The following is a 13,275-nucleotide window of genomic DNA, read 5'->3' as shown; positions in this document are numbered from 1 at the left end:
CATTGAATTTCGAAATCTTGAGCTGTTGTTGCTCTCCAAAATTTGTATAGGACTTTGATGCTTTGGAAATGTTTATTGGCCGCATTGTTGCCCAATGAAATTAGTCGCATTTATGCGCAATTTCCGGCACCACACACATAGTTACACACACACACACACACTCAAGCAACACACGCACACACTTATTCACTCTAGAATGCGTACAAATGTTGATGCTGTTTGCTGTTGAAATTTCATTACTATGTGTAAACAAAGGCACGTGTCAATTGTCACAGCCCCCGCTCCCTGCTCTCAACCTTTAGTTGTGGGCATTGGCGCATGCGCGGATAATAACTCAAGAGCGTGCCAACAATCCGTTATCCTTCTGTTGATTTCAAAATGCGAAACATGGCAATAAATCATTTTTATGCTCGTGTGTTTCATTCAATTATCAAAAATAATTTAAAATAATTTCACAAAACATAACTGTTATGCTGTTGTATTTTTTTCTGATGGCTCGCTTACTGGTCACGTCGTAATCAGCAAAAGGTTCGCCTAGTTGTGGTTATAAAGCCGCGCACGTGACCCGCATTTCGTATGCGAAAACGTTCGTATAAATACAAATTTCTAATTTATGTAGTTTACGTTTTGGATTTATGGGCATTTGTATATGATTTTGGCTCCAAATGTACATGCTTAAGTAATCTGCAAACATATATTTTTTTGTATATATATATATATATGTATATCGATGGGTCTTTTGAGCCTTTCAGTTTGAGTGCCAACGCGTGTACGCTGCTTATGCATTCAAGTAGGCCACGCTGCGTATGAGTAATGCTCTCTTAATGCGTACGCTAATTTAGCACCTCAAAAGTGGACTTCATTCGAGTGCAGCGAGCATACAAACACACACACTGCCTGCCGGCTTGTTGACTTGATGGGCACTCAGTAGCTCAGCTGCGTATGCATTTGCCATTCGAATTATTCATTTGTGTGCCATTTATGCGGCGACTTTTGTTTACGTGTGTTTCTGGCTCCTAATTAATCTATTAAGCACATTAAGCTTATTAGGCTTATTAGGCTCCATGGACCTTGACACTTTCGCATACGCGACGCAGAGCGCTGAAGTTGCGATTTTTATCGTAACGCCCAGTGGGCGTTTCGGCCTCAACTAGAGGCCTGTCAGAGGCCAATCTCATAATCAGCATAATTTTCATGTTGTTACAACTAAAGGCAAAGTAAATATGCGGCTGGCAGTCACACGCAGACCACGCACACAGACACACACAAGCTTATATAGATTGTGTGGCTGAGATTTTCGTGGCATTAAGACAAAAGCCAGCCTTGTCCTAGGCAAGATCTGGTCCGGAATGGCTGCCTGCTGGTTTTACCAAAACATCAGATCGAGATTATGCGCCAAGATAATTATTTGGCCTGGCCTGGTGCGGTTTCTCTGAAGTGTCCAGGGCCTACCATTTCCATTTACATATCCACATCCTCATCTACTTTTACTTTCATGTCTCAGCGCTTTATGCTCCGTGCGCCTGTTGGCAAGTTGTGCCCTGGAGACCAGTTGGGCTAGTGTAATTTTTATGTGTGTTCGTGTTGATGTTGCTGTCGGTGTGTGTTATTATCTTTGTTGCTGCTGGGCGTTGCGTGCAAGTGTCATAAATAAAATGGCAACTATGTGAGGGTAACAACATGCCTGACGGCCTAAACATCATTATTATGTATTCCTTTTACCAACTCTAGTATCAGAGACCGCCTGCTGGCCAGGCCCGTTGTCCGCTTCTCTGGCTCGGACTCACTTGCTTGTATTTCGAGTGAATTACACAATGATTTGCTAATGTTGGTGGAGCTGGACGAGCGCTGCTAAATTTGATTTCGTTTGCACTAATTGTTGGCAGTGTAAAAATATGGCCAGCCATTTATCACAGACACTTGGACATGCTCGCAAAGTGGGTTTGGGTCTCCGTGTGGGTGGGTCCCCACCTTTAATTGGTTTTCTGTATGGATTTATGGTTGATGTTCGTGTAAACAATAACGATAACGTCCACAAGCATTTGTACAATAACGGAATTACGTTGCCCAACCCCTTTCCCCATTAAAAGCTATACTTCACACTTGTAGCTCTCTTTAAAAAGTATTAGCATATCAATTGCATATCATTTATTTGGTACACATTTTCATATAATTAAATAGGATATAAGTATTTATAAAAGCTTTTGTTTTTCGTTTTTTGCATGACTCTCAGAATTACTTGCACGGCTCAACTGAAATATACATACCGAACAGGGTGGAATAACTAGCTATGTCAGTTGAGAGAAAGAATTAAACCTTTTCAAATAAACCTTAGCGGATAAAATAAATTGATTATGCATAAGGTATTCTGTGTGTGATATTATTCAGATAATTAAAAATGAATACCATTTGAACTATGTGTATATATAGAAATTACTTTGATTATTTGTGTATGCACATTATGTTAAAATAGAGATACCCCAACAGCTGCAGGTATTAACACTGGCCGCACCTTGTGGCCCTTGGACTTATTGTCTGTTTATAAATTGACCCTAAGTAACTCGGTAACTCACTGATAGCTACACATACTCGCACAGAACATTTGATAGTGCAAGTCATACGACTAAATGTTTTTTTTTACCCGATTCAAGTCTGAAGCGGCAGGACAACGTTCATAGAATTGTTTGTCATGCCAAAGTCAATTTAGTCCATTCAAAGGCATTTTATTGGCAACTTGACAAATGCTAATGGCCAGCACTTGCACCCTCATACACGCATACACACACGCACACACTGACACCTAGTTGCTCATGTGTATGCGCACAATGTGTGCACTGGATGGGCTGCCAGGGGCGGGCTGTGCGGCTAAATTGTGTGTGCTGGGCCAAAAGTTTGCATGTCATTCGAGCTGCTTCATTTTGGCGCCACCTTCTTTTGGTTATTTTTTGTTGTTGCCATAAGGTGTGAAACAATGTACCGCGGGGGCCATGTTAGGAAAAGTAAAATTATATGCGCTACAGGACGTTGCAACGTCTAGTTGCAAAGTGTTGTCAGTTGTTGTATGCCGCTGTTGTTGTTCTATTTGTTGTTGCTGCTGTTGGGCAAATTTAATGCACTGCTGTGGCAGGGTTGTCATTGTGTTTGCTGTTTTCATTTTGGGCTTGATTTATTTTGTTTATCAAACATTTAATGTTGTTTATAACTTGCTGAAAAGTTCAAGCAGCGCACATAAAAGTATGCTACAAATTCTGTCAGCACTGCTCCTTTTGGTCGAAGTGTGCTGTGTGTGTGTGTGTGTGTGGGGAATTCTATATTCGACTACATTTTCATATGCTCAATTATTTAATACACAACACGTAGTAACCAACTTTTAGCTACCAGCTCTGCTTTAGTGGCAGCTTCAATGGCTTTAAGTCCGGGCCAGAGGAAAGGAAACGCACCAATTTAATTGCTGGCATTGGCATAGCCTTTGAACCGCTTGTTGTCTGTCATGGACACGCCTTCGACTGCACCCGCTTACTGTATTTAATGTTCTATGCCATTTATTGGCCTACCTCTCTCTCGTACTTACTTTACAGCCAGCTCTGACAATGGTGGAGCATTGTTGTGGTAGCCACAAAGGAACAGCAGCCGGCACAATAATAAGCAGGCCGGTTGCTTGGCAGCCTTAAGCTGGCACAGAAGGTGCCTTGGCTCATTGGCCCATACTTTGCTTTATTTATGGCTCGCACCGACTTGGCTATTGTTGTTCTTGTTGTTGGTGTTTTGAAAGTCACTTTAAGAGCCTCGGCCTGCCCGCTGTGGCCTATTGTGTGCGCCTGTATTATTGATTTTCATTAGTGTCTCCGATTACATGGACAGTTTGCCAATCAGTTTCTGGCTGTTTGCTTAGCATGTTTGTGTTTCTGTTTTCTTTGGAAAAAGCCACCCAACTGCAAGAGATGAATTACGTCTCAATTGAATTGTTAAGGAAACCGCCTTACAGCTTAAAGACAGACGCCCTATGTCTGCTTGTTTTGGAGCTGAGGCATTTTTAATTAAATTAAAAAGTCGCGACGGGCAGCGCCATGGCCACAATGCAATTGTAAGGTTTCCATTTTAATTAAAGTTTTCACGCTCATTCACTTGGCTCCAAAGCGAACCGAAATCGCAGCACAAACAACGCCGCAGCAAGAACCGGACGACGGCATTCAAATTTCATATTCCGTTGAAGAGCTTGGTTGGCTGCCAGGCTGTGCTAGCCGCTTGGGGGATGAGTGGTTGGGGGTGTAACTATTTAAATTGCAAAAGCAAAACACAGAAATGTATGAGGCACAAAACAGATAGCCGGAGGGAAAGAGAGAGAGAGAGAGAGAGAGAGACAGAATGAGAGCTCGCTGATTTTGGTGCCGCTTAAAGTGCCACTCAAAATGCAGCCGAGCCGCGAGCCAATTTGTTGGGCCAGGTTTTCCATTTTTTTGTTAATTTTTTATTTTGGGTCCCCTGGCGCGTTGCCAATCGCAGAGCCCTGGGCATTAAACTTTCAGCTGGCAATTAAACGATTATATTCAAGCTCGGGCACAGGTGTTTAATTTGTTATTGATGTGCTTACTTTAAGACGGTCGCATTGCGCATACGCCTAGGTGAACGACTTACCAGCGCATGTCTTTGGCTCGACAGCTGTTACAGAGCTTAAAGTAAAAATAGCATAAGATGTGGTTAGGATGTTATCCCTTAACTATTGCACCCTCGTACTCTTCTTGAGGACTCGTACATTGCCCAGCATAAGCAACTCAATGTAACGGCTTCATTAATGCAACACAATGCGTAGCAAAGGCTTTGGCCTCACCTGAACTTGCCGTTAGTTATGAAACCCAATTGCTCGCAAACTAATTAGGCAAATTGCCAAGGCAAATATTAAATTTGTCTACAGCGAAGGGCTGCCACTGCTTAACCTGTTTGCGGAGCAGTATAATCGATGGCTTCGACATTGACTATTGTTTAAGTTCGTTGAATAATTTGCCTTGAATAGAAACGAGTTCGCTTAGGGAACAAGCACAGCACGCAGCACCTAAACAATTCGTAATTAAAACGTCAATTGAGACATCCTCGAGCGCAGCTACATAGATAGAAACAAAAATGACAAACACCGACAACTGTCCAGCCGTGACTGCCGCTGGGACAGCGGCAAAAATTCCAATTTCACTTGGCTCAATGAGCTCACTTTGGGGACCTATTGCTGATGCTTGGCGGCATTTCCAGACCGCTTTTCCACCTCCAGCACTTGGCTCATTGTGTACTAATTTTGGTGGCAGTTGAACTGTCTGCTCCCATGGCTAAACTGGACAGCAAAAAAGAAAACAAAAAATGGAATACTAGCTGATACCCAGTATATTTGTTTTTTACAATTTCTCGTGAGCGAGTGATATGAGCTCCGTGAAATGCTCATGAAACTATGTTCGCTTGGACACAAAGTCAGTTATTGATGATAACCGCGCGCATAATACGAAAACGCTTCTTCCGAACATTTAGACTCCTGCACTTATAATCTTTGTGAAACAAGTATACCTTTTCTTCCTCATTCTTAATGGGTAGACGGTGTAGAAACACAAATTGAACGAACAAAAGGTGTGCAAGGTATGCATGGTATGGCATGTGTGCTTATGTGAAGAGCAAAGCCCTTGCTTTGGCTAGTGCTCTGTACTCTAATTAAATTGCTTTAGCTCTTTAAATTGTGCAAAACAATGCATATATGCGTGATGACTTTTTGCATTGCTGAGAGCTGATAACATACCCTGTGTACATATTTTTTTCTTTTTACTTATAAGTTTGTACATTTATAAGTAACTCTGAAATTTGCTGGTACACATTACACTGTGTTAAAATCAATTTATATTGTAAAGATAGAGACATCTTCATGCATATTTTTTTGACACATTAGTCCATAAATAGAGGAAGCCCCAGGAAAATATAGAATAATTTGGCAGCTAATTAATTAATTTAGTTAACTTATTGCACTGCCTGAGCTTGCACCACTTGGTGAGTATATTTTTCTATAGGGTATACAAAGAAAATTGCATGACGCCTGTGGAAGTAACATCTACACAAGTGCAGATTGCGGTCAAGTGTAAAATGCTTTGTGTGTTACTTCTTCAAAAACTAAAAGCATTTTCAAACTCAACTATATTTGCACAAAAAGCTCATGTTAACTAAACTATGTTTGTGCTGAAACCAATGTGGTTACTAATTTTATATATAAATTAATTCATTTGTTGTATACCTTGTTTATGTCTTTGAATTATTTCGTACGCCTTCGTGGTTCAATGACTTTAGCTTAATTTGGTGCAAGTTGGTAATGAGCTAAAATTAGTTGACCCAATCGATGTGGCCTTGCATGGGCGAACACAATTTTCAGCTTGGCGACAAATTTAAAAGGTCAAATCAAACACAGCCGAGTTTGAAATTTACTGCACTGGTTTCCCCTCGAGTAAGATATTTTCCGTTAAGTGTCTAGAATTGGACACCTACATACATGTTTGGGCACGTCGTTTTCAACTATTTTTATTTAACTGGGCATACAATTAAATTAGACAACTGAGCCTTTAGTTGTGCCACTTGAAAACTTTGCCGACATTGTGATAGAAACATATGTGAGGAAACGAAATACGTGACATCAATTTGTAGTAAGCTGTGTAGCAGATGTCTAGCTCAGGGGTAGCTGACCTCTGAACTGGACACTGAACCCAGCATCAGTTTTTTTTTTATATATATATTATTTGTGTGTATTCTTGAAAACTTACTCTTAATAACGAACGTTGACTATTTATTAAATAAATATTTATTTAATAGAACTACAGAATTTACGAAAAACATATATTTTATATAATTCTCGTGACTTTTGTATAATATGAAATAAGTTCGCGATGTTAAATACTGCAAGATACTGTTAAGATACTACGTGAATGGTAGACGATGAGTTCCTGTATCCACTAAAAATGTGTAAAAAAGGGTATTGTAAAAATGTAATTTGGAATATAGTTTCCATATTGAAAATTGCAAAAACAACAGAAAAAAAAGATAAAATATAAAAAATTGTATTGAAATAATATGCCTTGTAGAATTCGCTTTTGTCCTATTAAAGTTGTGTATCAGTTCCATGTAGAGTGCTTACTTGAAATTTGACAAACCGACTGGGAATAGAGTGTTGTGCATTCGGAGATTCTAGCTGGAAGGATTTTTCTTGTTTCAATTGCATTTCTTATCCACTGCAACATATTATTTATTTATATGCCCAAATGTTGTCTTTCGATTCTGTACTACTTCCTTTCTTCGAAGCAGACTGCCGGTGCAGCTTCACTTCTGCTTATTAAAGATTAACTGCATTGTCTGGCCGAACCAGGCGCTGGGTTCAAACAGGTCAATGGGGCTTGGCGGGGCAGTTAGGAAAAAGTACGTGCACTAGGGGCAGCAGTCACTTAGAGCGAAAAAAATGAGGCAAAAGCGCAACGTCAAAAAGAAAAATGTACTCCTAATGGTCATTGCGAGGACTTGCATTCATATATGTCTGTGTGTGTCTGTGCCAATTGCAGGATACGCTGGCCATTGAAATATTTAAAAGATGCTCTTTAGCAGCGCTCTCAAACGTTCCGGATTAAGCAAATCACACAGTCAGCCAGCCAGTCAGTCTGGGCAAGGGAGTTCAGCTTTCTAGCTGAATTGCCATCCTTTTTGACTGGTTGACTGGTTGACTGTTTGACTGTTGGCTGTCAGTAATCATCGCTCGCTGTTGCGGCGTTGTCTCTGAATGCAATTAAAATGTCAGCAAAGCTCGGGACGAGGGATGTGACGCAAAAATGGTCAAAGCATATGAAGTATAGCGGCTCTCGTTGCCAGGCTGCGAGCAAACAGTCATTTCACATGCCGAAAGGATGTGAAAAAGCGGAGCTTGTATTTTCAGTGGACCAACAAATGACAGAGTTAGAGATTTGTAAATTGTTTGGCAAACGGCTGTTGAGTTTATAACACAACCACGCCCCGCAACGCCCACAATGAAGCCATTAAGCACACTTGTAACGCACGTAAATTAATTTACTGTCAGCCATTTATGGCCCCCAACAGCAGCAGCAACAACAACTACAACCACAGAAGTGAAAGTGAAAAAAGAGAGTTGCTTGTTTTATTGACAGGCGAAATATGTTGCCAACATAAAAAAGAAAAAGTTGCGGCTGCTAAAAGTTAAATAATAAATAACATTTAGCACCACAGAACATAGATGCAACCTAATCGTTCATCCATAACGCTCTTTGGTCAAAACTAACTTAAATGTGGATTTATTGAAGCATCGACGTATATATGGTAGAAATTTGTATTTTTATATGTTATTTTAAAATTCGTATGTATGTATGTTTACGGTAGGACAATAAAACTAAAGGATTTCTTTAGTTTTCTCTGCATTATTTTCCTTTGTAGATGTTCATTCTTAATTTTGTGAGAAATAATAAATCGTACTTCTAAACATAATAATAATAAAAATGATTAAAATAATTTTATTAAGAATAGTACAAATAAGGACTTTAACTTATTAAAATAATTATTTTGTTCATCTTCAGCAATCAATCTTCATAATAACTAAAAAATTCCCTTACAATATTTAGTTCGCTGTCTAAAATGATAGCATTTTATAAATGGTTACCCAAACTTGTCTCACTTCTGCTGTTTAGTACTCGCACGTAAAATGTATTCAAAATACTCCAATAAATTTAGTTTATATCTCGAGATTAGATTCTATACAACGATTGCTGGTGTGACAACGACTGCGATTGCCCCAACAACGTTCCAGACATTTCAAATGTATTCCTTTGGTTGGCAGTCAAATTGCGGATATTATTAGAGGGATGTCAGAGGCTTTGGCTACGCCAACAGATACTTAAGTGCCACCGAGCGGCCTCTGCGTGTGTGCGGCTTGTAAACGGAAACACGCGACTCTCGCGGAAATTACTGGCACATGCAACACACGCATACGAGTCGCCAAAAGCATGCAGCATGTGCTGGAATGAATTTTTAACAAATTAAAAAAAAAAAAAGAGAAAAATGTTAAAATTACAATGAATGGCATGCCATAAATACCAAAGTTTAAGACCTTGACAGCCGTGACCAATTGACCCAAATTGGCGGCAAATGGTTTGCATGCGCTGAGGTGCTCGAGTGGGGGCGGTGCAGCTGATGGCTGGCAGTGGCATGTGTGGGTGCAGGGGCTGCCAAATTGAATCTTAAGCGCGCAGTAAATTAAAAAAAAAAAAAATAAAACAAAACAAGGCCATGTCCATTCCACAGTTCGGGCCGCAGCCACAGCTTCAGCCAGCACACAAGCACAAGGCGGTTTAAGTGTACTCAGCTCGAGCCCTAGAAGTGGGTGCCATCATTTTCCACCGCACTAAAAGTCAAATACAAGCAAAGAGCATAAAGGACTCTCTTTAAAGAGCTGCTCTCTTTATTAGTCGCTGTGTGGCATTCTGGCATTTTTATCCGGACTGCGTGTGCCGCTCGTTTTCGTGCCACTGCACGAGTTGGGTCAAAGCAAGTGACGCTTTGGCCGTGTTTGTCAGTTTGCCGCAGTCCAGCAATGAACGCGCAGCACGCGGATATTAGGGATAACATTTAAGCCATTTTCAGTGAGCTGTTCAGAATTTATCAAATCCAACTCGACTTGGCGTAATTTTGTTGAGTTGGCGCCAGAGGCGTAAAACAAAAGTTTTCTGTGAAACATTCAAGGACATGCACTAAGCCGCACAAGTGTGCGTGTGCATGCGTGTTTTCGTGTTTCGGTGTGTGTGTGTGTCTTACTCTAACTCCCTCTCTCTCTCTCTGACCAACGATGACCCACGCGGCTTTAGCCGCTGACAGGCGTTATATTCGCCACAGCGGCAGTACGGTAGAATCCTACACCGCGAAAATATCGTCGACATTCCGGCCCGACTGGAGTTGGTGTTAAAACCGCAAAATTTAACGTTCAGCTGCAATATTCACAACGTGCCACTTGCAACGTGCTGCAGCAGCCGCAAATAAAACCCGGACACCTATAGAAGCGTACGTAGCCCTATTCACCCCGCGTTTCGCGTCGCGTTGCGTTTCGCTGACGGCCCTCCAAATATGTCAGTCTAGTTGACCATTATCGGAGCGTTTGGGTATATCCGAGTTATGCGTATATATATATATATGTGTACCCCCCGTCGCGGCGTGTAGCCAACAGTCACCAACCTTGGCCGTGTAAGTGATATCCCAGTGTTCATTTATATAGATATGTTTTTAGTGTGGCTGCCTGCTGAAATCTCTGACAATGACGTTGGCTGCCATGGCGAACGCACTGTACCCCAATATAAATTACCTGGCTGCGAGCACACCAACAACTGCGACTGTCCAACAGCTGCATGGCTTTATGTTGTTTCGATTGAAGCGCAGTAGCAGTTGCAGCTGTCGCGGCCCAACCTTAATTAAATTTCAGATATTTTATCAAAATTTACGACACGGTTACTGGCTGCTGGTGTCACTGCCGCTGCAGCTACTGGTGCGGCGGGTTCTGTCTTGTTTCGTTTGGGCTTACAATATTCGATCCGGCTCCATAATGTTTCCGTTCAGTCTTTTTGTTCAATAATAACAAAGCCATGCAATGCCTGGTCATGTCGATTGGAGCCGCGGGCCGTTTTCTCGATTTGGTCGTTGAAAAATTGGCAAAAACTAAGTTAAACTCCATTAGAACGTACAAAAGGCAAACATGATTTATGTATGTGGTGCCCATACATCATATTTCCCAGTACCGGACACACATTTGATATTATTGTTTTTGGCTGCTTTCAAGCATTTTCCGCATGTACTCGCTTTAAGCCACAGGCAATGTTTATAGCCTGCTCGTTGTCCAATTTACCATAATATTTAAGTTTAAAATTGGAATTACATAAATTAGGTTTGGCAGTTCCGTAAGCAAAGTTAACAATATTTGACTCCTGCTACTTAGTAGGAGTAGCAGTATGAATAATTAGTATCAGCAACAGTAACAGTGGCTGTCACTACGACAGTAATTGCAACAGAAACATTATGATTTAGAATAGCCAAATAAAGTATTAATTAAAATTACAGTGTGACTGTGAGACTAGCAAAGGCAGTCTCATTACATGATACTAATAACAGTATAACTAACATTTTATTAACAGAAAAACCAATAGATAGCAGGGCCAATAACAGTAACAGGTAGAATAAAATGTTCGTTGCCTATTTCAAGGCATAGGCCGAAAGCAAATAGAGCACAGTACTTTTTTTTTTATTTTACGGAGCTTGTAATAAATCAATGCCTGCTGTTGCTCAACATTAGCAAAAGGCAAATAACATGTCGTTGCTAATCATTCCACCAGAACAAAGAAATACGCAAATACCTATATACGTATTCTTCATACATATAAGAAATCATGGTCTACGGCAAAAATAAGGGACTTTTTTCTGTTTTCATTGGGTGCAGAGGATTGGTTATTATTTCCGCCACTGCCGCTGCCAGTGCCAAGGGGCAGCAGAGTGACAGGAAGTATCGAATACCCGGCGTTTTATCAATTGCCATATCGCGTGCTCAGGCGCGCCAAATATTACAAAAAGCAAATGAACGCAACAACAAGGAAAAAATTGTGGCAAGTGGAGTCTACTGAATCGAATAATATATTGTTCTTTCATATTTTGTGGGTGGAGGGCTGGGACAGCGGGTGCACAAAATGTGTAAATTGTTGCTAACAAGAAACTTGATAGCCTTTTGTGCTATACTCAGCAAGAATTTAGTTTTGGAATTGTTTATTTTTCGCTACAGCCGCGCTTAATAGCCGCCATTGCTCTGCCATTAGGCATGTGTATTGTGTACTTTCGGCTAATCGAACTGTGTTGTCATGCATCCGCATAAGCTCTGTGTATATACGCATTTTGTTTGCCACACCCCAGGACCAACCGGCGAAATTCAGTTTAATATAAATGAACTGTTTATGCTAATATATGAGCTCACTGTCAAGATGTCCAATGGGGGGTGGGGTAGCAATTGGGGAGAATGGGCTCATTACTAAATTAAGCAGGCTGGCAACACCTGCTGCGTGTGTGTGTCTCCGTGTGTATGTCAATGTCAAGGGAGGCATACACACACACACACACACACACACCTACCAAGTATCTAAACGCTGCAGGCAAATTACGGCTAATTAACATTTTTTTCAATTTATACCACACAATTTACGGTACCCGAGAGAAGAACACACTGCAAAAAATAGATGAGTTTAGTTTGATAATTAAATTTGATAAATAATTAAAAACGAATAAATATATATATAACAGAGGTTTGATAATTTGGAAATTTGGAATAATACCGTTGAATAATGAATAATATTCGGAGTCCCACGCTGTCTAATATAATTTGAGGTTGTCCTTTTTTTAAGTGTACTTGTCTGAGATCCTGTTCTGGCGGCTTTTGCCGCGCAGCTGAATGTTTAATAGCCGGAAATCTGTCTATTTCCGCTTGCCTTGGCGTTGATTATAGTTAATAGATGACCGACTGAAGCTTCCCTTCTGGCAGCTAATTCCTTTTCTGCCACTCTTTCTTGATACTCGAGTATTAGTGGGCCCATAATTATGCTCTAATTATATGCCCACTCTGTATGTTTATGGTGGTAGGGAGTTATGTGTGTGTGTGTGTGTGTGTGTGTGTGTGAGTGCCTGTGTGTGACTGTGGCAATAAAAATCTCGGCGCTGATGTAATTACAACACGCAGTGAAAAAGGCCTGAGTGGTAGGCGGTGCAGCCAAAGGCTTTAATTTTAGTTGTGCACCTGAGTGGCAGATAAAAAGTTTGCAGACGCCGCCAAATAATGGGGGCCTACAAATATAGGGGAACTGACAGCCTGCCTGCGAATATAAGTTGCAGAAGGCAAAGTTTTATACATTTAAAATTTTCATATTTACCTCTGTGTGCCTTGCTAATTAATATATACATTTTCTTTTGTTCCTATTTTGCAGATTAACAATGTACAAGTGTTTGAAGGTTTTGGAGCAAGTGTCATGTGAAGCAAAATAATTGCAAGAAAAACACATAATTAAAACATAATTTAATATCAACTTAACTTGTAACGACACATATCACCTTTAGTCTGAATATTGATTTATAAACATATAAGTAAATTAATATTACCAAGTAATAATCGAATAACATATCAACAACGTTTTGTGTAATTTTTCCATCAACTAAACCTTTTATATAAATATAAATATACATATATAT

This window comes from Drosophila virilis, chromosome 2 (genome assembly GCF_030788295.1).
Source record: "Drosophila virilis strain 15010-1051.87 chromosome 2, Dvir_AGI_RSII-ME, whole genome shotgun sequence".
Classification (NCBI taxonomy): Eukaryota; Metazoa; Arthropoda; class Insecta; order Diptera; family Drosophilidae; genus Drosophila; species Drosophila virilis.
Note: the sequence above shows the minus strand (reverse complement) of the source record.